The sequence below is a fragment of the Lagenorhynchus albirostris genome, chromosome 11, assembly GCF_949774975.1.
Source record: "Lagenorhynchus albirostris chromosome 11, mLagAlb1.1, whole genome shotgun sequence".
Taxonomy (NCBI): domain Eukaryota; kingdom Metazoa; phylum Chordata; class Mammalia; order Artiodactyla; family Delphinidae; genus Lagenorhynchus; species Lagenorhynchus albirostris.
Window position 1 is genome coordinate 56884127 of NC_083105.1, and position 27264 is coordinate 56911390.

Genomic DNA, 27264 nt, shown 5'->3' on the forward strand with positions numbered 1-27264 from the left:
CCTGTAATTGATATCTAGTCTCATAGCGTTGTGGTCGGAAAAGATACTTGATACAATTTCAAGTTTCTTAAATTTACCAAGGCTTGATTTGTGACCCAAGATATAATCTATCCTGGAGAATGTTCCATGAGCACTTGAAAAAAATGTGTATTCTGTTGTTTTTGGATGGAATGTCCTATAAATATCAGTTAAGTCCATCTTGTTTAATGTATCATTTAAAGCTTGTGTTTCCTTATTTATTTTCATTTTGGATGATCTGTCCATGGGTGAAAGTGGGGTGTTAAAGTCCCCTACTATGAATGTGTTACTGTCAATTTCCCCTTTTATGGCTGTTAGTATTTGCCTTATGTATTGAGGTGCTCCTATGTTGGGTGCATAAATATTTACAATTGTTGTATCTTCTTGTTGGATCGATCCCTTGATCATTATGTAGTGTCCTTCTTTGTCTCTTGTAATAGTCTTTATTTTAAAGTCTATTTTGTCTGATATGAGAATTGCTACTCCAGCTTTCTTTTGGTTTCCATTTGCATGAAATACCTTTTTCCATCCCCTTACTTTCAGTCTGTATGTGTCTCTAGGTCTGAAGTGCGTCTCTTGTAGACAGCAAATATATGCGTCTTGTTTTTGTATCCATTCAGCCAATCTGTGTCTTTTGGTGGGAGCATTTAGTCCATTTACATTTAAGGTAATTATTGATATGTATGTTCCCATTTCCATTTTCTTAATTGTTTTGGGTTCGGTATTGTAGGTCTTTTCCTTCTCTTGTGTTTCTTGCCTAGAGAAGTTCCTTTAGCAGTTGTTGTAGAGCTGGTTTGATGGTGCTGAACTCTCTCAGCTTTTGCTTGTCTGTAAAGGTGTTAATTTCTCCATCAAATCTGAATGAGATCCTTGCTGGGTAGAGTAATCTTGGTTGCAGGTTTTTCTTCTTCATCACTTTAAATATATCCTGCCACTCCCTTCTGGCTTGCAGAGTTTCTGCTGAAAGAGCAGCTGTTAACCTTATGGGGATTCCCTTGTGTGTTATTTGTTGTTTTTCCCTTGCTGCTTTTAATATGTTTTCTTTGTATTTAATTTTTGACAGTTTGATTAGTATGTGTCTTGGCGTATTTCTCCTTGGATTTATCCTGTATGGGACTCTCTGTGCTTCCTGGACTTGATTAACTATTTCCTTTCCCATATTAGGGAAGTTTTCAACTATAATCTCTTCAAATATTTTCTCAGTCCCTTTCTTTTTCTCTTCTTCTTCTGGAACCCCTATAATTCGAATGTTGGTGTGTTTAATGTTGTCCCAGAGGTCTCTGAGACTGTCCTCAGTTCTTTTCATTCTTTTTTCTTTATTCTGCTCTGCAGTAGTTATTTCCACTATTTTATCTTCCAGGTCACTTATCCGTTCTTCTGCCTCAGTTATTCTGCTATTGATCCCTTCTAGAGTATTTTTAATTTCATTTATTGTGTTGTTCATCATTGCTTGTTTCATCTTTAGTTCTTCTAGGTCCTTGTTAAACGTTTCTTGCATTTTGTCTATTCTATTTCCAAGATTTTGGATCATCTTTACTATCATTATTCTGAATTTTTTTTCAGGTAGACTGCCTATTATTTCCTCTTCATTTGTTAGGTCTGGTGGGTTTTTATCTTGCTCCTTCATCTGCTGTGTGTTTTTCTGTCTTTTCATTTTGCTTATCTTACTGTGTTTGGGGTCTCCTTTTTGCAGGCTGAAGGTTCGTAGTTCCTGTTGTTTTTGGTGTCTGTCCCCAGTGGCTAAGGTTGGTTCAGTGGGTTGTATAGGCTTCCTGGCGGAGGGGACTAGTGCCTGTGTTCTGGTGGATGAGGCTGGATCTTGTCTCTCTGGTGGGCAGGTCCACGTCTGGTGGTGTGTTTTGGGGTGTCTGTGGACTTATTATGACTTTAGGCAGCCTCTCTGCTAATGGGTGGGGTTGTGTTCCTGTCTTGCTAGTTGTTTGGCATCGGGTGTCCAGCACTGTAGCTTGCTGGTCGTTGAGTGAAGCTGGGTGCTGGTGTTGAGATGGAGATCTCTGGGAGATTTTCGCCATTTGATATTATGTGGAGCTGGGAGGTCTCCTGTGGACCAGTGTCCTGAAGTTGGCTCTCCCACCTCAGAGGCACAGCACTAACTCCTCGCTGCGGCACCAAGAGCCTTTCATCCACACGCCTCCTTAATTTGGGATGATTCGTTGTCTATTCATGTATTCCACAGATGCAGGGCACATCAAGTTGATTGTGGAGCTTTAATCCGCTGCTCCTATGGCTGCTGCGAGAGATTTCCCTTTCTCTTCTTTGTTCTCACAGCTCCCAGGGGCTCAGCTTTGGATTTGGACCCGCCTCTACGTGTAGGTTGCCTGAGGTCGTCTGTTCTTTACTCAGACAGGACGGGGTTAAAGGAGCCGCTGACTCGGGGGCTCTGGCTCACTCACGCCGGCGGGGGGGGGCACAGAGTGTGGGTCGGGCCTGCGGTGGCAGAGGCCGGCGTGATGTTGCGCCAGCCTGAGGCGCGCCGTGCGTTCTCCCAGGGGAGTCGTCCCTGGATCCCGGGACCCTGGCAGTGGTGGGCTGCACAGGCTCCCCGGAGGGGGTGTGTGGATAGTGACCTGTGCTCACACACAGGCTTCTTGGTGGCGGTAGCAGCGGCCTTAGCGTCTCATGTCTGTCTCTGGGGTCCGCACTTTTAGCCCCGGCTCACGCCTGTCTCTGGAGCTCCTTTAAGCAGCGTTCTTAATCCCCTCTCCTCGTGCACCAGGAAATAAAGAGGGAAGAAAAAGTCTCTTCGGTAGGTCCAGAACTTTCCCTGGACTCCTTCCTGGCTAGCCGTGGCGCACTAACGCCCTGCAGGCTGTGTTCACGCCGCCAACCCCAGTCCTCCCTCTGGTGCTCCGACTGAAGCCCGAGCCTCAGCTCCCAGCCCCACCTGCCCCGGCGGGTGAGCAGACAAGCCTCTCGGCTGGTGAGTGCCGGTCGGCCATGATCCTCTGTGCTGGAATCTCCCCGCTTTGCCCTCCGCACCCCTGTTGCTGTGCTCTCCTCCTCGGCTGCGAAGCTCCCCCGCTGTGCCACCCGCAGTCTCTGCCCGCGAAGGGGCTTCCTAGGTTGTGGACACTTTTCCTCCTTCACAGCTCCTCCCGCTGGTGCAGGACCCGTCCCTATCCTTCCGTCTCTGTTTATTCTTTTTTCTTTTGCCCTACCCAGTTACGTCGGGAGGTTTCTTGCCTTTTGGGAGGTCTGAGGTCTTCTGCCAGCGTTCAGTAGGTGTTCTGTAGGAGTTGTTCCACGTGTAGATGTATTTCTGGTGTATCTGTGGGGAGGAGGGTGATCTCCGCGTCTTACTCTTCCCTTGCAGTGTTTCTTGATTCAGCCAATTTCCTCTTTCTTATCACCCTGGTGATCACTTGCTCAGGGTAGGAGCAGATCCCACAATCAAGCACTCTGAGTTCCCTTATCTGTAAAGGTGTGTAACAGTAGCTGCCTTGCAGCATTAATACGAGTATTTATAAATTAGTGTGTGCAGAGTGGTTTACAAAATAAATAATAGTTATTTTAACAGAGACATTATTACAGGGAATCACACCCAAGATCTTTGTCTTTTTGCATAGAACTCCCATCAGCTGAGCCAAGAAGCCAGCCATAGTCACTTACATTCTATATTCTGACAGTCATTTCTTAAACACTTAAAGGGGGTGGGGGGGAGGGGAGGTTAGTTAATTAAATAAACACTTTAATAAATATTCTTAAATCAGAGACACATATCTTTGAAATTTCTTATCTAAGTTTTGTGCATTTGTTTACGTCTCTCTTTGGAAGAATGAATAAATTAATTTCTCCTATCACTTGGCAAAGGTAGGAAGCCTTTGTCAGTGCCGTTTATGCACAAGAGGACAACTTTAGGTCTGTACTGAAGAGAGATTAAATACACAGACTTCTATAGGTCAAGAGGCAAGAAGTTAACGTGCTGTTATTATTGTTGCTATTAACATCTATTTAACACACAGTATATGCCAGGTTCTGAACTAAAATTTTTATATACACCATTCATTCATTAATTTAATGAGCACCTACCATGTGCCAGGGGTTATAGTTAAATAAATTGTTGAGAAGCCAGAGTCTGATCTCTGAATATTAACATACCCGCTTAAAAAAAATCATGAATCATGATTTTCTGGGACTTACATTCCTCATCTGTATAATGAGGATAATAAAACCTGTTTTTCTATCCAGGACCTCTACAAAGATCAAAAGAGACAACAGACAGACATAAAACCTTGTGAATAATTAAGAGTTTTGAAAATATAAATGTTAAGAATAGCACTGAAATGTTTGGTTTCAATTTTTGTTCTGTTCATTTATTTGTTTTACTAGATTCCGAAACACCTTTTATATCACCTCAGATTGTATTAGTCTGCCTTCCAGAGAAAACCAAACTAAAGTGGTTTAACTGGAAAACACTTATTTTTGCCAAATAACGAAAAATACTGGGGTAGGCAATCTAAGGCTCAACACTGATGTTAAGGACCCAGGTTAATCCTACCTTCATGCCACTCCAACCTTAGAGTTTGATTTTCTTCATGATCATACAATGGCTGCTGCACCTCCAGGATTGCAGCCACATTCTAGGCAGACATCTTTATGAAGTTTTGTCAGATACGTCAGGAAAAGAAGCTCTTTCCAGTTGTAGTTAGAATTCAAGATACAAAGTATAGCTTCCCCCATAGGAAAAAATTGGTCGATTTATTAATAAACAAAAAGGAATGGGATCTCTTATTCATATTCATAATTCTTATTATACTGCAGACTCAAAGGTTATAAAAAAATTAAAAGGAAAATAAAAATGAAATTAAATGTACACATACCTGGAATTAAATTCACTCAGAGAAATAAGGGGGAACTAGAGGCGTTCATTACTCATACTATCAGGGAGCAGGGAAAGAATAAAACAACATAAAGGCAAGTAGATTAAACTAGAGTGAAAAAACAGTTTCTCTAAAGGGAATATGTTCGTCAGGGTTCTACAGAGAAACAAGCCAATAGGAACCCAAAGAAAACTTGAAGACCGTCAGCTGGCAGAATTCTTCTTCTTCTAGGGATGCCAGTTTTTTTCTTAAGGTCTTCAACTGATTGGATGAGGTCCACCACACTATGGAGGATAACCTGCTTCACTCTACATCTATTGACTTAAATGTTTACGTTTGCCCATACATCTAGGTACTGTAGCCTAGCCAAGCTGACACATAAAATGAAATGTCACAGGGACCCTTGAGATCTTAAAAAACAAGCCAGACATATACGAAGTGCAGATGTTAGTGGTTTTTCCCGAGTGTTGGGATCTAGGAAATGATTGGGAGGCAACCTCCTAAAACTCAGAAATTCCATATTAAAAAATAATTCCTTGAATTTCGTGATAGCTATATCTCGTGGTTACAGAAAACTGGAAAGAATTGAGAAAGAACAGTATGATTATAAAATACACAAAGAAAGATTATTAGAGTACATTGTTAAAATAATGGCCCCCAATGAACCATTCCTCCTTTTGTTCATTCCCATTTGTTATGTCACTTTGCTATGCCTTCCACCCAGAGGTGGAACCCATTTCCTCACTCCTTAAATCTGGGGTTGTCTAGTGACTCTTGACCAATAGAATGCAGCAGAGCTGATGTTATACAACTTTCGGGGATGGCCTCTCCTGCTTTCACTCTCTTAACACTACCCTGAGACCACTACTCTGTGAAGGAACCCAGGTAAGTGGAAAGAGAGGTCCTACTGTCCCAGCTCTGGCTGCTGAGCCAGTCCCCACTGATGCTCCAGCTACGTGTAGCCTCATGAGTGATCCCAGGCAAAATTAGCAGATAACCCAGCCAACCCAAAGAATTATAAAAAGTAATACGTCACTGTTGCTGTCAGCCACTAAGTTTTGAGGTGGTTTGTTGCACAACTGTAGATAACTAAAGCATAACTGCAATTCATTTATTTTCATAGCTGCCTAGTACTTCATTGAATAACTTCACAATTTTAAAAAATCCATTTCTTTCTTGATAACTATTTGAAATGTTCCCAGTTCATTGCTGTCAAGAAAAATGCCTCTTATGAACATTTATATACATTTATATGAACAGTTACACAAATACAAGAATTTCTCCGGAATATATACCTAGGAGTAGAATTACTGCTGTAAATATGAGCATTTTCAGGTTAACTATCAAAGTAGGCATCAGGCTGCTTTCCAAAGTACAAACCGTGTAGCAATTAGACAGATAAACCATAAAAGAAAAGGTTAGTACATACACTAATTTAAGTCAAGAACTTTTTCATCAAAGACAACATAATGAAAGGAAAAGACGAGCAACAAACTGGAAAAAGGCATCTGCCTACATTTAATTAACAAAGAATTAGTAATACTCAACACATAAAGAATTATGAATCAATGGGGAAGAAGATAAACAACTTATTAGGAAGAAATACAAACAAACATATCACAGAAGGAAGACATAAAATGGCCCATAAACATATAAAATAAATTTCCAGTTCATTAGTAAATAGGGAAATGGGTTTCTTAATGAACCCAAGACATTTCTTTGCCATTTTAAAGGGGGTGGATGATATTGGTAAAACAAAATTTAAGTCGGGTCTCCTAACTATTCACCTACTAAATTTATGTCTTAAATATTCAAAAATAAAAAATCTGGAATTGAAATGGTGACAGTAAAATACACAATGTTGATGCAGGTGCAGGGAAAAGTAACTAATTCTGCAGGTAAGAACGTAAATGAATACATTGCTAGAGATGGATTTGGTAATATATACCAAAAGCTCTTAAAGTGTTTATGCTCTGAGTCAGGAATTTGACTTCTGGGAATTTATATGCCAGCTGCAGAGATATTTGCCCTGGAAGTGTTGACTGCTGCACACCTTGGCCATACGCCCTCCTAAAGGGTTTGTCTCACCACAGTTCTTCCTGAGAGGTAAGGCCAGCTTTTACACCAGATGAACCTGACCTCATCCTGCCAGAGATGAAGGTACTGATGGGTCAGCACAAAGTGATGAGCATGGACAAACAGGAAACCAAGAGACTAAAGCTGTCGGTTATGGAGACAGGAGCCGAAAGGATGGATTAAAGGTTGCCACGATGCATTCATCTAGACAGGGAAGACCATCACATAACAGAGACGAGAATTATGAGGAGGTAAAGGAACACTGTTAGTAAAAAGAAAGAATGAAATAGATGCACAGAAAGAAGCAACTCTCCTAGAGCTGCTTAGACGGCCACAGCCTTCTAGGTCCAGCTCCAGCCCACATGTGTCGTAACAATAAAACACTTTTTCATTGAGGAGCCTCAAGCAAGACTATTTCTTGAAACCAAGAAGGTTCTCACTAAAACAACCCCAAATGAAATAATGTATAAGGGCATAAAAGTGTGATGCTGAAGCAAGCATATTGATTAAATGACAAGTTCACCATGATAGGTTTTTTGTCTCCTCTATGTGATATATGGTCTGCACCTTTTGTGCAATTTACTTCTGGGGAAGAAAATTAGTAGGAAACTTTGACTAGAGGATCAAACTCTGTCCTCTAATCTGATCCCGCCAGCAATATACAGCATTTAAAGTCAACTAAAATAAGTTAATAAAATTAAAAAGAAGCACATTCAGAAAAGTATACCAAATATTTGCATTTTTTCCTTGATATTTACATATACAGTGTGTGATAAACACAGACATAGATCAGAAAGAATGTACATCAAAATATTAAAGTTTTTAACTCTATGGGTTCTTTATGTACAGTGAAATGGATAATTTTAGAAATAAACACTTTAATGTGAGCTTGTGAATATTTGTGCCTTTGGATAGCACCCCCATATGGTTCTTCCATGGGAAAGGACAGTTCCACGGGAACAGTTTGAAGATGCTGATTCATGGTCAAATGTTTCACACTCACTGTCATAAATGAGCACTACACAAGGTCAGAAACACAAAGTAAGGGTCAGCCCTGCAGTTGGACATTGGGAAGCTGTTCGTAGTTTTAACTGAGCTCCTGGCTAAGCCATTTCAGGGCCACCATGGTTAGACATCCTGATTGTTCGATTTGCTGCTTTGCTCATGAAATTTAGGAGGAAATGCCATAGACTGTTATTGGCAAAGCAAGTTATTTGACGTATTATTCGACATCAAAAAGTTGTCTCAATGAGAAAAAATTAGTAGCTGAGTTTATTTCTGTGATAATGTTTTGAATTTAAATTCTCTGATAAACTTATCATTAAGGTTTTATAAGAAGGTTGTTCAATGTTAGTTTATTATTGCAGACTATTTAGTAATGGCTTTAAAATAGATTCTATTTGTAATGTGCAGCAAATAGGATTTTAATAATCAAGGAATTTTTACTTTTATGCCATGTTAATCATTAAATTGAGCCAGGAAATAACAGAGTTGAATCAGATGAAAATATTAAATCTTTAGCAGGAGGCTGGATAAAACAGTTTGATCATTTGAGGTTTACCTATGAATTAACTCATTGTGAAAAGATAATAAATGATTTCATTATTCACCATCTGTTAGAAATTCAATTAAATGCCATTTAGTTTCCGTAACCACAAACCTCCTGCCATCCCTCCAGTCTCAGTCTTATCCCTACTGCATGTTGACCCTACTGGGGGGTAAACCTCAGCCATCTAGAGAAGGGACATAGCGTGAATCCTATTTGAGATCCATGACATAGCTACACTCTAAATTCCATCCACCACGTGTCCTTCACTCCCCTCATCAGTGATATAAAGCAGTGGATCCCCTGAATTCCCAGGCACACTTGGTCCTCCACCCTCAGTGTTCCTCTGACACTTGGGAGCTCTCTCTACTTAACTTGCAGTGCTGTCATGATACACCTACCTGGCTACTTCTTCACAAAATGACGAGTACTTTAAGGTCCAGGACAATATCTAGTTTACTGTGATGTAATGGGACAAAAAATATTATTTAAAGCCAAAGCTGACTGTATCAACTTCTACCCATTAGGAAAAATGCCATGGTTCTATTCTCTTTCTCAGAGACTTTTGTAGAAAAGACTAAAACTGCAAGACCTCTTCCAATTCTTTTGTGCTGTTTCATGGTGGAAAGTAGAGCACACATCCCATTGTTTAGCAGAATGCCTTAGGTGTATCTCCACCTATTCAAAAGTATACCCAAAGCAGGGCTTCCCTGGTGGCGCAGTGGTTGAGAGTCCACCTGCCGATGCAGGGGACACGGGTTCGTGCCCTGGTCCGGGAGGATCCCACACGCCGCAGAGCGGCTGGGCCCGTGAGCCATGGCCGCTGAGCCTGCACGTCCAGAGCCTGTGTCCGCAACGCAAGAGGCCACAACAGTGAGAGGCCCGCGTACCGCAAAAAAAAAAAAAAAAAAAAAAAGTATACCCAAAGCAGAGGAACAGGAAATAAATTGCCCCACATAACACAGTAAGGAGAATTGAGTTTCCCTGGGTTGCTTAAGGATGAAGGCGGTGGGGGGGGGAGTCCACTAAACTGAAAACTAGAGATTCTGGAGAATGGCTCTCAAACTATCTGTGGTGAAGGACAGGGTTTTTGGGTTTTCTTTTTAGTTTTTTGTTGTTGGAGTGAGCTGTTCTTGTGGGGGGGGGGTAGTTAGTTTTGATCATCACTGATTAATTGTTGTAAATGCTTACTCTCAATTTCAGGATTTACCTCATGGTGAATTGATAAGAGTCCACCACTTTGAGTAGCATTTGTCTAGAGGGTGGGGAGGTTGAAGGACTCTCAAGAACAATAATGTCTAATATTCAATTTTAAGTTGTCATTGCTGATATATATGTACCCTTTATGTCACCAAAGTTTTAAATGCTTTGCATGAATGGATTTTGTTTTGGTTGCAGTTGGGGATAGGGATTTTGGAAAACAAGGAAGGGAGAAAATTTTATGTCTTGGTCAACGTAGAGCAGACAAGAGAAGGGAATAGATGGTGACACATAAAAGTTCGATGAGATCAAAAACTAAAGCCAGAATCACCTTAAGGATATGATCTCTATAGATAGCCAACTAACCAAAAAGCCCACCAAAAGTTTTATAGATTAAGCAAAGTCAAGTTTATAGCTTATTTCAATAAAGGAGGTCATTACCTTGATGGAGTCTTAGCAGCATCTTGACAGAGAGAGTACAGAGGAAAGATAAGAGTCTGGTTTAAGATGGGTCCTTCAGTGTGAAAGGAAATTGAGCAGGGTTTGTGGTATAATAGTTTAGAACTGGCAGATGCAGTGAGAACAAGGTTATAAAGGAAGTCTTGAAGAGTAAACAGTCCTTTGATAAACCCAGTTGAATAACCTATTGTTCTGAGAAGGAGGCTGTTTACCTTGATGAAGGCTACTTGAGTAGTCTACCACTGAAATAAATGGATTTCAGAAAGTCCATGAGACAGACATCTTCCTGGATAAGAATTTCCTGGAAAAATAAAGTCAGGTTAATGCACAGTGGTGAGTAGTTAAAATCATGCTAAGGTTGAGAGTAAGCTACAGTTTTCAGTTCTGAGTAACCACTAAATGCAAACCCTGTAGAAGATACTAGATTTCTCAGAGGTTTTAGGATAGGAAATTGGTCTCATGTGACATGTTTGTCACCCCTGTCTTCCAGCAATGACAGGCATGTAGTAGGGACTTGACAACTACTTACAAAAACAGAATGAATAAGTAAATAACTGAGTGCATGAATGAGCACACCACCCTGTTAGTGTTGAATTCAAAGCCTGAAAGCTCCAGTTTTTTAATGTCCTCTATCATAATGACTTCTTGTTTCAACATCATCTATTTCCTTAAGAAGAAAAAGAAAAAGCAACCATGCTAAACTTCAAACATGAGCACATGAGCATATCTGATGAATGACCCTGTAGAGCACTGGAATCTTACACAACTCATCTTGAACCGACTGGAAATCCGGTCTCCCAGCATCAGCCCTGTGAAACCTGAAAGTGACCATTTATAAAGAAGTGGTGACTCTGCCATGGGATGCAATGAGAGCTCTGAACTCAGAATCCTGCCTGATATATTTCATGTGATTCCTCCTTTTTTTTTTTTTTGCGGTACGCGGGCCTCTCACTGTTGTGGCCTCTCCCGTTGCGGAGCACAGGCTCCGGACGCGCAGGCTCAGCGGCCATGGCTCACGGGCCCAGCCGCTCCACGGCATGTGGGATCCTCCCGGACCGGGGCGCAAACCCGTGTCCCCTGCATCGGCAGGCGGACTCTCAACCACTGCGCCACCAGGGAAGCCCGATTCCTCCTTTTAATTGCCCTTTTAATTTCCACTTGGAGAGACTCATTGAACTTGTAGCTGACTGATGGAACTTTCCTTTGCCAGGTAAGCAATAAATTCAGCTTTGTTTCCAATCTTAATTTGGTGGTCATTTTTTCTCAGTGCTTAACAATTCTAATAGAATCAGAACCCCCAGATATAACAAAGAGGTAAACTATTAATAAAATCCCAACCCCACCGTCAATGAGGTTCCAAAAATAAAAGTATTGTTTTCTCCAAAACTACAATCCAAAACTTTGTATACAATTAAAACTTTATAATAGTGTAATTTTAAAATGCAGTCTTTACAGACTGAGGCATATACATTGTGGCTGTCTGGTCATGTATTTCAAACAAATATTAAAACATTCTGTGGACAATGACATGACCTATTTGAAACCAGAACTGCCCCCCAGAAAATCTAAGACACTAGGTCTTGAATCCAAAACATCTCTACCCACACTCCTTTGATTGTGTACGTTGTTTTACAAGACTGTTTGAAATTTCTTTAGACGTGTGTTTGGAACCAACAACATTTGTTTTTTAAGCAAACTTCTCTAGGAAAAACAGTGTATTCATTTATGTACACTCATTTATATATTAATGAATTTGGTCAAATAAAGGCATATGATTTGGGCACTTATTAGACATCAGGGGAAGGTCTGAGTCTGAGTCAGCTACCTCAAAGGTCTGGTTAAGACAGAAAGAAAGTGCTCTAAGCCAGTAAGCCCTGGGAGAGTAATGATCAAAAGAAGACGGGAATATCCCAGTCTGTACATTCAAGGAACATTCTCCAAAACTGAAGGAGGTCTGGATCTCCCTCTGTTTGTGAGTTGGGACCTGCCTATAATATTTTTAGGATGTCTTGGTCATTGAAATACTATTATCTCTGAGCAGAAGGGGAGAGATACCTCAGCTATATATACTTTCAGAATATTTTCATTTTGGTTGTCTCTCCAGCTGAGCTTGGGTTTCCCACCTGATAGCCTGCATTTAAAATGTTCTGTTGGAGTATTCAGTTCATTTATTTTTAATTAAAATGTTATTAAGATTATAAAACTGGTATTAAGATTAAAAGCAGACAGGGCAAATTATGTATGTGATGTGGTAACATGAAATATTCACTCACCCAGCTAATCTGGATAACTTCAGAGTGAAGAGCAAAAAACCACTGTGGCTTCCAACTTTGTTCTTTTCAGTTTCCCAGCAGATGTCCCTGGGTGCCCTCTCTGTTGCGACTCATGAGTCTGTCCTCCTAGACTGCTTCTAATGGAGCCTTGCAAATAAGTGATATCTCACCAGCCCATCAGTGTGGAAAAATGGGGGAAAGGGAGTATCAGCTACCTGTTATCACCCCAGAGAAGAAAAACCAGTTTCATGATCAACAGAGCCCATGGAACGAACGTAACATGGGCACCTTGAAATGACGGAAGAGCTTCAGTGCACATTAAGCTGTCTCCAACCACTGGTTCCAGGACCCACAGGAAAGGTGACTATACGCAGATGGGAAAAGCACTACAGTTGATCTGGCTTGGACATGACTCCTACCCTGTGGGTAGACACTAGAAATAGGCCTACAGAGAACCCATGGCTTAACAGGAAAAGAAATTATAGCTAACAAGCACTTTAAAATTCATGATCTATCTTACCTTTCAACAAGCCATTGTGGTTGACAGCAAAAGTTAACAAAAACAACCTATATAAAAAAATAAATTAATTAAAAAAAAGACACCGTTGACACTCTAAGTAAAATCAGGCCTCTCCATCAAAAGAGAGCTGCTCTATCCTGTGGTATTTCTGACAAAAGATTTCAGCTGGGTAATGTACTAAAGTCACTCATCAAATAAAGATAATGTATTTATTTAAGGAAAAAAAGTTAACAAAACAGAAATGAACTTCTCAAGGCCATTCTAGAGATGTAGGTGGTTGAGCGAGAATTGGAACTAGCCTCTAAATCCTACGGGAGTTCTAGGTGATATATATGTACGTATGTTTGTATGTATGTATGCACACGTGCATGTGTGCATGCGTGCGTGTGTGTGTGTGTGTGTGAGAGAGCGAGAAACTGATCAGGAGGCTTCTATATAGGATGTACAAACCCTTCACCTTCTTACTCTTGTTTCTGGGATGTGCAATTGTATTAGTTGATCTCAGCTATGCATTTTTAGAAATTGAGCACTTTACCCACCTCGGAATGCTGGATTGGCTAATCTGACCATTAATAAGGTTATGTCAGATTACTTTTAGAGGCTTCTTAAAATCAAAGTTAATGTTTTGTATGAGTATTTCTATTAAAGAGAATAAATCCAGAATAAAAAATATTTTTTTTCCCCCTAAACATTACTCAGGTAAAAAGCAGGCAGTCTGGGCTTCCCTGGTGGCGCAGTGGTTGAGAGTCCGCCTGCCGATGCAGGGGACACGGGTTTGCGCCGTGGTCCAGGAAGATCCCACATGTCGCCGAGCGGCTGGGCCCGTGAGCCATGGCCGCTGAGCCTGCGCGTCCGGAGCCTGTGCTCCGCAACAAGAGAGGCCACAACGGTGAGAGGCCCACGTACCGCAAAAAAATTTTAAAAAGCAGGCAGTCTGAAAAATGTCAAATATTTCAAAAATAAAGTTGATATAAATGCAAGAATCTACAATGGTTTATGAAAACAAGGAAGCAACTGGAAAATTTTCATTAACATAATCCTTTTCAAAGAAGAAACAGGAAAAAATAACAGTAAATTTACTGCTGAGTTTCTTAGCTAGAGAAGAAATCCTAAACGGTATCAGTCATTTGCTTCAGATCATAATCTACATTTAGCTTAGGAAATAGACATCTTTTCCTAAGTCCTGGGTCCAGGATCCAAATGCAGGCTGTGGGGCCTGTGTCCACTTAGGTCCAGTAGGGTCCCCACTGGAGTGGCCAGTATGTCACTGGAGAATGGTCTCATTTGTAGCCTCCAAATCCAGTTCTCTGGCCCTCCCAGAGTTTCTGTGAGCTCCCTAGTGTTCTTGAATTCATTCCTTTTCTGTTTAAACTGCCTAGACTGACCTTTATTTTTGGAACACCCTCACACAGAGGCACACATGAAGGACATCCTCCACACGATGGCCAGAGTGAGATTTCTATGCAAACATCAATACATTACACTCCCTTAATCAAAACCCTCTAATGGACTTCGCACTGCCACCACACTATAGCCCAGACCCCTCACCAGGAATGTGGGCCCACACCTTGACCGCGGAGACCTCTGCTACAGCCTATATTCCCATAAGATCTGCCCTACCCATCTCCTTCCCCTCTCCCTGTCAATCACTCCACTCCAGCCACACTGGCCTCTTTCTGTCCCTCAGACATACCAGCTCCTTCCCATCTCAGGGCCTTCATGCTTGCTATTCCTTCTGCTTCCAGAACCTCTCATTGCTGCTACCCTCACACTACTGAGATCTCAATAAAATAATCAATGTCTTATTTCCTTTACCACTCCAGGCCCTCTCTATTACATTCTTTTTTTTATCTTTTACTTACTTAGTTCTAACACGTCCAGAAAATTATTTTATTGATTTCCTTAACTGCATTTTGTCTATTTCCTCCTATGTGAATGTAAACAGTCTGAAGGTAAGAACTCTGCCTCATCCCAGTATTCAGAACTCTGCCAAGAATATTGTAGATATTCAATAAATATTTTTTACTACATGACAGACTTCAAAATATCTTTGAATATTTTTATGAAGTTTTAATTTTAAAACAGATATTGCTTATTTCTAAAAGAAAGCAATCCATTCTTATTCGAAATAACTTGGAAGATACAAAAGATTACAGAGGGGGCCTCCCGGGGGCTCCCTGGTGGCGCAGTGGTTGAGAGTCCGCCTGCCAATGCAGGGGACGGGGATTCGTGCCCCGGCCCGGGAAGATCCCACATTCCGCAGAGCGACTGGGCTCGTGAGCCATGGCCGCTGAGCCTGCGCGTCCGGAGCCTGTGCTCCGCGATGGGAGAGGCCACAGCAGTGAGAGGCCCACGTACCGCAAAAAAAAAAAAAAAAAAGATTACAGAGGAGAAAACAAAAATCACCTTTATTTCCACACCGAGGGAAAAGCACTAATAACAATTTGATCTATTTCCTTTATGCATTTTTTTCCTATAGAACATAGAGCCATTTTACATAATTGAAATTATTTTCCATACTGTATCAGTTTCCTAGGGCTGCTGTTACAAATTGCCACAAACTGGAGGGCTTAATGTAACAGAGATAAGCAACTTACAGACTGGGAGAAAATATTTGCAAACCATATATCTGATAAGGGGTTAATATCCAAAATATATAAAGAATTCCTACAACTCAGCAAAACCCACAAAGAATCCAATTTAAAAAATGGGCAGAAGATCTGAATAGACAATTCTCCAAAGACATAAAATGGCCAATGAAAAAAATGCTCATCAACACTATTCATTAGGGGAAGGCAAATCAAAATCTCAGTGAGGTATATTACCTTAAAGCTAGTAAAATCTGCTACCAAAATGACAAGACATAAAACTGTTGGGCTAAAGATGTGGAAAAATTGGAACTCTTGTACACTGTCAGTGGGAATGTAAAAAGTGCAGCCACTACGGAAAACTGTATGGAGGTTTCTCAAAAAGTTAAAAATACAACTAACATATGATCCAGCAATCCCACATCTGGGTATATATCCAAAAATATTGAAATATAGATCTTGAAGATGTATTTGCACTTTTATATTCACTGCATCATTAAAACAATAGCCAAGAAGTAGAAATAACTTAAATGCCCATCTATGGATGAACAGAATAGATTAAAAAAATTTGGTGTATACTTAAAATAGAATAATATCCAGCCATAAGAAAAAGAAGGCTATCCGTCCCTTTTTTTTCTAAATAAGAATTTTTTAATTCAGTAACTTTATTATACTTTATTTTATTTTTTACTGTATCTTCTTTCTTTCTGTATTTTTTCCTTCTTTCCCTCCTTCCTCCCTCCGTCCTTTCTTTCCTTCTTTGCTTCTTTCTTTCTTTCTTCCTTCCTTCCTTCCTTCCTTCCCTCCTTTCCTTCTTTCTTTCCTCATACTTCTACTAATTCTCTCTACTTTTTCTCCCTTTTATTCTGAGCCGTGTGGATGAAAGGCTCTTGGTGCTCCAGCCAGGAGTCAGGGCTCTGCCTCTGAGGTAGGAGAGCCAACTTCAGGACACTGGTCCACAAGAGACCTCCCAGCTCCACATAATATCAAATGGCGAAAATCTCCCAGAGACCTCCATCTTAACACCAGCACCCAGCTTCACTCAACGACCAGCAAGCCACAGTGCTGGACAACCTATGCCAAACAACTAGCAAGACAGGAACACAACCCCACCCATTACCAGAGAGGCTGCCTAAAATCATAATAAGGCCACAGACACCCCAAAACACACCACCAGACGTGGACCTGCCCACTAGAGAGACAAGATCCAGCCTCATCCACCACAACACAGGCACTAGTCCCCTCCACCAGGAAGCCTACACAACCCACTGAACCAACCTTAGCCACTGGAGACAGACATCAAAACAGCGGGAACTACGAACCTGCAGTCTGCGAAAAGGAGACCCCAAACACAGTAAGATAAGCAAAATGAGAAGACAGAAAAACACACAGCAGATAAAGGAGCAAGATAAAAACCCACCAGACCTCACAAATGAAGAGGAAATAGGCAGTCTACCTGAAAAAGGATTCAGATTAATGATAGTAAGGATGATCCGAAATCTTGGAAACAGAATGGACAAAACGCAAGAAACAGTTAACAAGGACCTAGAAGAACTAAAGATGAAACAAACAATGATGAACAACACAAAAAATGAAATTAAAAGTACTCTAGAAGGGATCAATAGCAGAATAACTGAGGCAGAAGAACGGATAAGTGACCTGGAAGATAAAATAGTGGAAATAACTACTGCAGAGCAGAATAAAGAAAAAAGAATGAAAAGAACTGAGGACAGTCTCAGAGACCTCTGGGACAACATTAAACGCACCAACATTCGAATTATAGGGGTTCCAGAAGAAGAAGAGAAAAAGAAAGGGACTGAGAAATATTTGAAGAGATTATAGTTGAAAACTTCCCTAATATGGGAAAGGAGATAGTTAATCAAGTCCAGGAAGCACAGAGAGTCCCATACAGGATAAATCCAAGGAGAAACACGCCAAGACACATATTAATCAAACTGTCAAAAATTAAATACAAAGAAAGCATATTAAAAGCAGCAAGGGAAAAACAACAAATAACACACAAGGGAATCCCCATAAGGTTAACAGCTGATCTTTCAGCAGAAAATCTGCAAGCCAGAAGGGAGTGGCAGGACACATTTAAAGTGATGAAAGGGAAAAACCTACAACCAAGATTACTCTACCCAGCAAGGATCTCATTCAGATTTGACAGAGAAAATGAAAACTTTACAGACAAGCAAAAGCTAAGAGAATTCAGCACCACCAAACCAGCTTTACAACAAATGTTAAAGGAACTTCTCTAGGCAAGAAACACAAGAGAAGGAAATGACCTTCAATAACAAACCCCAAACAATTAAGAAACTGGTAATAGGAACATACATATCGATAATTACCTTAAATGTAAATGGACTAAATGCTCCCACCAAAAGACACAGATTGGCTGAATGGATACAAAAACAAGACCCTTACATATGCTGTCTACAAGAGACCCACTTCAGACCTAGAGACACATACAGACTGAAAGTAAGGGGATGGAAAAAGATATTCCATGCAAATGGAAACCAAAAGAAAGCTGGAGTAGCAATTCTCATATCAGACAAAATAGACTTTAAAATAAAGACTATTACAAGAGACAAAGAAGGACACTACATAATGATCAAGGGATCGATCCAAGAAGAAGATATAACAATTGTAAATATTTATGCACCCAACATAGGAGCACCTCAATACATAAGGCAAATACTAACAGCCATAAAAGGGGAAATCGGCAGTAACACATTCATAGTAGGGGACTTAAACACCCCACTTTCACCCAGAGACAGATCATCGAAAATGAAAATAAATAAGGAAACACAAGCTTTAAATGATACATTAAACAAGATGGACTTAATTGATATTTATAGGACACTCCATCCAAAAACAACAGAATACACAGTTTTCTCAAGTGCTCATGGAACATTCTCCAGGATAGATCATATCTTGGGTCACAAATCAAGCCTTGGTAAATTTAAGAAAATTGAAATAGTATCAAGTATCTTTTCCAACCACAATGCTATGAGACTAGATATCAATTACAGGAAAAGATCTGTAAAACATACAAACACATGGAGGCTAAACAATACACTACTTAATAATGAAGTGATCACTGAAGAAATCAAAGAGGAAATAAAAAAATACCTAGAAACAAATGACAGTGGAGACACGACGACCCAAAACCTATGGGATGCAGCAAAAGCAGTTCTAAGAGGGAAGTTTATAGCAATACAAGCCCACCTTAAGAAACAGGAAACATCTCGAATAAACAACCTAACCTTGCACCTAAAGCAATTAGAGAAAGAAGAACAAAAAAACCCCAAAGCTAGCAGAAGGAAAGAAATCATAAAAATCAGATCAGAAATAAATGAAAAAGAAATGAAGGAAACAATAGCAAAGATCAATAAAACTAAAAGCTGGTTCTTCGAGAAGATAAACAAAATAGATAAACCACTAGCCAGACTCATTAAGAAAAAAAGGGAGAAGACCCAAATCAATAGAATTAGAAATGAAAAAGGAGAGGTAACAACTGACACTGCAGAAATACAAAAGATCATGAGAGATTACTACAGGCAGCTCTATGCCAATAAAATGGACAATCTGGAAGAAATGGACAAATTCTTAGAAAGGCACAACCTGCCAAGACTGAATCAGGAAGAAATAGAAAATATGAACAGACCAATCACAAGCACTGAAATTGAAATTGTGATTAAAAATCTTCCAACAAGCAAAAGCCCAGGACCAGATGGCTTCACAGGCGAATTCTATCAAACATTTAGAGAAGAGCTAACACCTATCCTTCTCAAACTCTTCCAAAATACAGTAGAGGGAGGAACACTCCCAAATTCCTTCTACGAGGCCACCATCACCTTGATACCAAAACCAGACAAGGATGTCACAAAGAAAGAAAACTACAGGCCAATATCACTGATGAACATAGATGCAAAAATCCTCAACAAAATACTAGCAAACAGAATCCAGCAGCACATTAAAAGGATCATACACCATGATCAAGTGGGGTTAATTCCAGGAATGCAAGGATTCTTCAGTTTACACAAATCTATCAATGTGATACACCATGTTAACAAATTGAAGGAGAAAAACCATATGATCATCTCAATAGATGCAGAGAAAGCTTTTGACAAAATTCAACACCCATTTATGATAAAAACCCTGCAGAAAGTAGGCATAGAGGGAACTTTCCTCAACATAATAAAAGCCATATATGACAAGCCCACAGCAAACATCATCCTCAATGGTGAAAAACTGAAAGCATTTCCACTAAGATCAGGAACAAGACAAGGTTGCCCACTCTCACCACTCTTATTCAACATAGTTTTGGAAGTTTTAGCCACAGCAACCAAAGAAAAGGAAATAAAAGGAATCTAAATCGGAAAAGAAGAAGTAAAGCTGTCACTGTTTGCAGATGACATGATCCTATACATAGAGAATCCTAAAGATGCTACCAGAAAACTACTAGAGCTAATCAATGAATTTGGTAAAGTGGCAGGATACAAAATTAATGCACAGAAATCTCTGGCATTCCTATATACTAATGATGAAAAATCTGAAAGTGAAATCAAGAAAACACTCCCATTTACCATTGCAACAAAAAGAATAAAATCTCTAGGCATAAACCTACCTAAGGAGACAAAAGACCCGTATGCAGAAACTTATAAGACACTGATGAAAGAAATTAAAGATGATACAAATAGATGGAGAGATATACCATGTTCTTGGATTGGAAGAATCAACATTGTGAAAATGACTGTACTACCCAAAGCAATCTATATATTCAATGCAATATCTATCAAACTACCACTGGCATTTTTTACAGAACTAGAACAAAAAATTTCGCAATTTGTATGGAAACACAAAAGACCCCGAATAGCCAAAGCAATCTTGAGAACGAAAAACGGAGCTGGAGGAATCAGGCTCCCTGACTTCAGACTATACTACAAAGCTACAGTAATCAAGACAGTATGGTACTGGCACAAAAACAGAAAGATAGATCAATGGAACAGGATAGAAAGCCCAGAGATAAACCCACGCACATATGGACACCTTATCTTTGATAAAGGTGGCAGGAATGTACAGTGGAGAAAGGACAGCCTCTTCAATAAGTGGTGCTGGGAAAACTGGACAGGTACATGTAAAAGTATGAGATTAGATCATTCCCTAACACCATACACAAAAGTAAGCTCAAAATGGATTAAAGACCTACATGTAAGGCCAGAAACTATCAAACTCTTAGAGGAAAACATAGGCAGAACACTCTATGAGATAAATCACAGCAAGATCCTTTCTGACCAACCTCCTAGAGTAATGGAAATAAAAACAAAACTAAACAAATGGGACCTAATGAAACTTCAAAGCTTTTGCACAGCAAAGGAAACCATAAACAAGACCAAAAGACAACCCTCAGAATGGGAGAAAAGATTTGCAAATGAAGCAACCGACAAAGGATTAATCTCCAAAATTTTCAAGCAGCTCATGCAGCTCAATAACAAAAAAACAAACAACCCAATCCAAAAATGGGCAGAAGACCTAAATAGACATTTCTCCAAAGAAGATATACAGACTGCCAACAAACACATGAAAGAATGCTCAACATCATTAATCATTAGAGAAATGCAAATCAAAACTACAATGAGATATCATCTCACATCTGTCAGAATGGCCATCATCAAAAAATCTAGAAACAATAAATGCTGGAGGGGGTGTGGAGAAAAGGGCACACTCTTGCACTGCTGGGGGGAATGTGAATTGGTTCAGCCACTATGGAGAACAGTATGGAGGTTCCTTAGAAAACTACAAATAGAACTACCATATGACCCAGCAATCCCACCACTGGGCATATACCCTGAGAAAACCATAATTCAAAAAGACTCATGTACCAAAATGTTCATTGCACCTCTATTTACAATAGCCCGTAGATGGAAACAACCTAGTGCCCATCATCAGATGAATGGATAAAGAAGATGTGGCACATATATACAATGGAATATTACTCAGCCGTAAAAAGAAACGAAATTGAGCTGTTTGTAATGAGGTGGCTAGACCTAGAGTCTGTCATACAGAGTGAAGTAAGTCAGAAAGAAAAAGACAAATACCATATGCCTACACATATATATGGAATTTAAGAAAAAAAATGTAATGAAGAACCTAGGGGTAAGGCAGGAATAAAGACGCAGACCTACTAGAGAACGGACTAGAGGTTATGGGGAGGGGGAAGGTTGAGCTGTGACAGGGCGAGAGAGAGTCATGGACATATACACACTAACAAACGTAAAGGCAGATAGCTAGTGGGAAGCAGCCGCATGGCACAGGGATGTTGGCTCGGTGCTTTGTGACAGCCTGGAGGGGTGGGATAGGGAGGGTGGGAGGGAGGGAGGGAGACGCAAGAGGGAAGAGATATGGGAACATATGTATATGTATAACTGATTCACTTTGTTATAAAGCAGAAACTAACACACCATTGTAAAGCAATTATACCCCAATAAAGATGTTAAATAAATAAATAAATAAAATTTAAAAAAACACAAAAGAAAAAGAAGGAAATCCTGTTCTCTGCTGAAACATGAATTTTGAGGACATTATGTTAAGTATAATAAAAGCCAGTAACAGAAGGACAAATACTGCCTTGTTTCCACAAATATGAGGTATTTAAAGTATTTAAATTCATAGAAAAAGTAGAATGATAGCTTCTGGGGACTCGAAGGAGGGGAAAATGGGAAGTTGCTATTCAATATGTACAGTCTCAGTCATGCAAGATGAAAAAGTTCTACAGACCTGAATACAACATTATACACTTAAAAATTTGAGAAACAAAAGAAAAGATTTATTAAGAGGGTAGATCTTCTGTGTTTTTACAATGTTTTTCAAAACATTTTTGAAAAAAGAGATTTATTCATTCAAAATTCAAGAGGCCACAAGTCCAAAATCAAGATGTCAGCAGAGCCTCGCTCTCTCTGAAAGCTCTAGGGAAGCGGAAGCTAGAGCCTCCTTGCCTCCTCCTAACTTTTGGCAGTTTCTGACAATCTCTGCCTCTGTTGTCCCATGGCCTTCTCCTCTGTGTGTCTATGTCTCTGTGTGTTCACAAGGCCTTCTATAAAAATACCAGTCATTGGATTCAGGGCCCACCCTCATCTAGTATGACCTCATCTTATTACATCTGCAAAGACCCTATTTCTAAATAGGGTCTAGAGATCTCAGTCCCTGCCAGGACTCACCCTAACTTCTTTCAGGCTTTACTCTGAGACCCAAGCTCAAAGCTATACTTAAGCTATACTTAAGCTCTGAAATGACTCCAGCCATTCTGTCCTCCTGTCCCTGCTCCTCTGGGTGAGGCAGTTCTATTCTGCCTCCAAAGACAGGCAGTTCTTTGCCACCAGATTACTCTATACTAAGCCTGCAGATTTCTCCTGCATCACTACCAGAGATTTCTCTGATGTTAGCCCAGGGAAGTTGACCTCTAGTCCCTAAATCATTTCTTTTTATTAGTGTAATTAATTTGAGACACATTCACCAGAGATTCTACAACTAGTTCCACCCTTCAAAGAGGTTCAACTTTTTCACATGTTGCTGTAGGACAGCACTTGGATTTAGTTTCTTATGGGGCCTCCTATGTGGATCTTCTCTGCCTAGCTTATCAAAGGTGGGCTTACATTATCTTCTGAAAGCTTACAGACTGTTGAACATGGCCTTGAATTTCTGGGATTCCACCTCATTAGAAGAACAGAAAGACCAAGAACGCTCTAGGCTAAGGAGTGCTTAGGCAACACCCTCAGCTGATTTCTGCTCTTCCAATCAGTCTTCTCCCAGGAAAGTATCATTCAAACAATATCAAAATACATTTGAAAACACGGAAATATTAAAATACATTTTTCAGAGACATTAAAGATTTCTGATTAGAATTGTGCTTGGGAAAGCTAGTTCTTGTAGCATGTACAGGGAATAAAGGATGGGAGAGAGACTAGACAAGAGACTGGTCATAGGTCATTTTGAGACTAGACGAAATTTGGGGAGCTAGGGGAGGACCAGAGACAAGGAAGCAGTCATGAGACCTCTGTTCAGTATAAGCTATGGGCTACTATGACTTGGCCAACCTTCCCGTATGTCAAGGAAATGTGTCCTTGAGCTGCTTTGGACATGTATAGACCATCAGAAGAACATCTATCTGAAAGAGACTGAGTGCAGTGCCAGCAGGGGGGAGATGACAACACAGCTTTGATACCGATGCCTAAGCAAAGCAACATGCAAAGTAAGAAATCTCTAGGCGGCTTGTGACAGCAGTTCTACCATCAGATCCAGCAAGCTTTTAAAATCCTACGTGTCCCCATGGAATGAAGACAGACCGGGGAAGGCAGGCTACTTTGCTTAACAAATATCAATATTTGAGAAAATAGAAAAACATTCATGTTCTAAATAAAACTCTTAGACAAGATACCAGGGTGCTTGTAATAAACATCTTACAATATTACAATTGTATAAAAGGTCCAATAATTGTCAGAGATATCATAAAAGTGGTGAGGAATTAATTTACTGACAAGAGTTTTAAAAAGAGTTGCACTTGGACCCTACCATTTCTAGTATTGAAAATTGCACATTTAAATGCCATTAAAAAAATTATTTGGGGGCTTTGACTTTCAAATTCTAAAGAGAAGGAATGTGGAACAAATCTCTCTGTACTTCCTCGGGCACAACAAATATGACATAATCCCTTTTATCATTCTTGTTTTCCTGTGGAAAAATTCAAAACCAGAAATATGATTCAATTTAATAAACTTTAACCCTATTTCATGTGATACTGTGCTGTTTGTCATTAAGACAATTCTGATTAAAGGTTTACTGACTCAGTACATACTCTCTATTATATATTACTGTTTTAAAAGAGCAAAGCCAACTCATTAGTTAGAAACCAGCAAAGCATGGAAGTGCTTTGTTCAACTGACAATATGAGAGAGAACCAGTGGAAATTTACTGCTAGAAAGCATTATCACCAGAAGATATTCACTGAGCTGACAATTTCCCATGTTCCTTCTGAAAATATTTGTGTTCAAATCAGATCTTTCAACATCACCAAATAACATCTGATTGATTTCCTGTATGATTTTACAAACTCTGGAAACTGAAGTACAAGAAAGATGGGCCAGGTGTCTCTGAATCCACACACCAGACCCAAAGCCACACCAACATCACCCATTCCCCCACCACCAGCACCAACAGGGCTGAACCTGAACAGTAATATAACCTTGTGTAACCCCTATTTCTGCAACCGCCCCCCCAAAGAAAACCCACAGAAGGGAACAATCGAGGCATGTTAACAAAAATAATAACAATACTAACAAAAAATAACCTTGTCTCTGACGGGAGGGGAATGGCTGGATCCTTCTTTCCCTGGCAGGGAAACTCAAACTCCCCAGACCGCATGTTCTCTGCAGAGCCCTCACCTTTACTTCCTGCAGGGGTCTTGCTGTCTGCTGTCCAGTGACCTGAGTGATGCAGTCTCCAGGGAGCTTCTGCTCCTGCTACATCTACCCCAGATGCACCCTCAAAACTTATTACTGGGGCTGCTGGGGCTCAGCCTTGCCTTCATTCCTACCACATGTCTTCTTATCACAACTTCCACTGCCCTCACTGAGTGGGTATAATTCCCTTCTACGCTCCCGCAGAGAGTGCCCTATTTCAGAGGATGGGTTTGCCTTTTTCTGCCCACAGGACTTTGCCAAGCACCACTACCCAGGATTTACACAGCGTTTATTCTGCTGACGTGGGATACCGCCTAATATCGCCTCAGAACAGGGGACCCACCTGACAGCAACTGCAGGCCTGATAGAGCAATGGAATGACCTTTAGAAAGAGCTGCTGAGGCACCGCCTTGAAGATGATGCTCTGTGAGACTGGTGAGCACCCTCCAGGATGCAGTGTACACCTTCAGATAACAACCACCAGGTGGTGTGGTGTGTTCTGAGTCAGTCAGATACACAGGTCCAGGTGTAAGCAGCTGTTTTGCCCCTTTTTTGTTTGTTCATCTCTGTTTTCCTCAGACCTTATCATAAAGATGAGATCACTAGGCAATGTTTAATCTAACTCCTGATTTGTGCTTTACTGAATGTATACAATGCCTTGCCTGACCTGTTGATTCCTTTCCTAGATTAGAAGGAATAAGAATGAAGAATTAAGTAGTTAAAGAAGACTGACTCTCTACACCCAGCTTCCCCCTTAGCAAATCTGCAGGCAGACCGTGAGGGCAAGACAGCATCCGAAAGAAGGTCAGGAGAAGTCAGCGGGTCTGCACACAATGGAAACATGACAAAGAGTCTGACCTCCTACCTTAATGATTAACTGAGATTGTTTCCCCTCTTTCCCTTTAAAAATTGTCATGACTGAGCAGAATCTTTGGAGTTGGTCTCCAGACAAGAGTCCACCTTCTCCCCAGATTGCTGGCTTTTCTGAAAAAAGCACCTTTCCTTTCTACTGACACTTGCCCCTCAATTATTATTTCTTGAGCAGTGAACAGCCGAACTTGAGTTTGGTAACACAGGAAGCAAGGAGTGGAAGTAGTAGAGGCCCATCTTACCATCATTCCCAGTGACCCTCCTGGGAAATCAGTGCTCCCCAATTGTACATCTCTAGGCTCTGGATATCAGTAGGTCCCGGATCTCGGAAGGGGAATGCTTCTCCCAGAGACAGGAAGTCCTACTGAACTTGAAGCTACAGCTGCCACCCAGTTTCTTGGAGTCCTTTGTGCCAAGAGACCAGTAGGCAAGGAAGAGTGTCACTGAATTGGCAAGATTAATAACCCTTATCATAAGGAGGAGGCAGGACCTTTTATACAGTTGAGGTAAGGAAGAAGATGGTTGACACACAGGTGACGCACTGGGCATCTCTTAGTACTCTCCTATCCAGCTTTGATAGAGAATGGAGAAGTACTGTAGCTGTGGCTTGAGAAAGGTATGGTGACCAGGGGCTCAGACCCCTCGGGGATGATTCTGGGTCACCATGCCAGGTAAGATGTATAAAGCAGCAGGTGTTCATCAAGACTGAGGGGGATCTACAGCGGGTAGCAGAGGAAGGAGATGAATATCAGTAGTAACATCTGGACAGCTACGGTGGCAAGGGCCTGAGCTGGACTCACTAAGCTTCCCTGGTTAAATTTCATAAGGAAACGAGGTCAATCAGAATTTTAGAGGAGTTGTTCCCAGAGGAGGGGATCTTACTGTATGAAACAAGTTGATCCTAGGGTAAGACCATGGTGAGTGGTGTGGTGTATCACCTAGCTCTCTGCTTCACAAATAAGGCACTAGCTTCTGAGAATGTGTGCTAATGACAGATCTAGGAATTGCCCTCAGCCAAATGGAGCTGCCTCTCCTCGGGGTCAGTGGCATCCAATGACTGGCCCATGGGAGGTTTCAGAGGATTGGCTCACTCACCTTGACATGACACAGCTCTGAAAGGCCATCCTGGTAGCAGAGCTCCATGGGGGATTCCCTGCAGCCTCAGTCACATCTTCCCATTTCAACATTTCCCTCTGCCCAGCGTATTTTCCTCACTCCCTTACAGGTGCCGCTCAGCACTCCTCCACAAATCTTCTGTACACAGACCACAGAAGCTGTTCCAGGGGAACTCAACCTAAGACATTCTCATGAGCCTTGGTCTCTGCATTTGTAAAACTCCTACATTATAGGATTTCTATGAGGATTAAATGAAAAACTACATGTAAAGCATTAAGCATAATACCTCATTCGTG

General features: G+C 40.7%; 1 long non-coding RNA gene across 2 annotated transcripts in view; it reads left to right on the forward strand.

Annotated features, from left to right (window-relative positions):
• LOC132528919 (uncharacterized) overlaps positions 1 to 25774 on the forward strand; it is an 88006-nt gene extending 62232 nt beyond the window's left edge. Inside the window, exons 3-4 of one of the 2 annotated variants that reach the window (XR_009543337.1) lie at positions 25233 to 25417; positions 25669 to 25774. This is a non-coding gene — a long non-coding RNA (uncharacterized LOC132528919). Of the gene's footprint in view, positions 1 to 12483; positions 13115 to 25232; positions 25418 to 25668 lie in introns of those variants that run through there. The other variant, XR_009543336.1, reaches the window with a different exon arrangement.
• The last annotated feature ends 1490 nt before the right edge of the window (positions 25775 to 27264 follow it).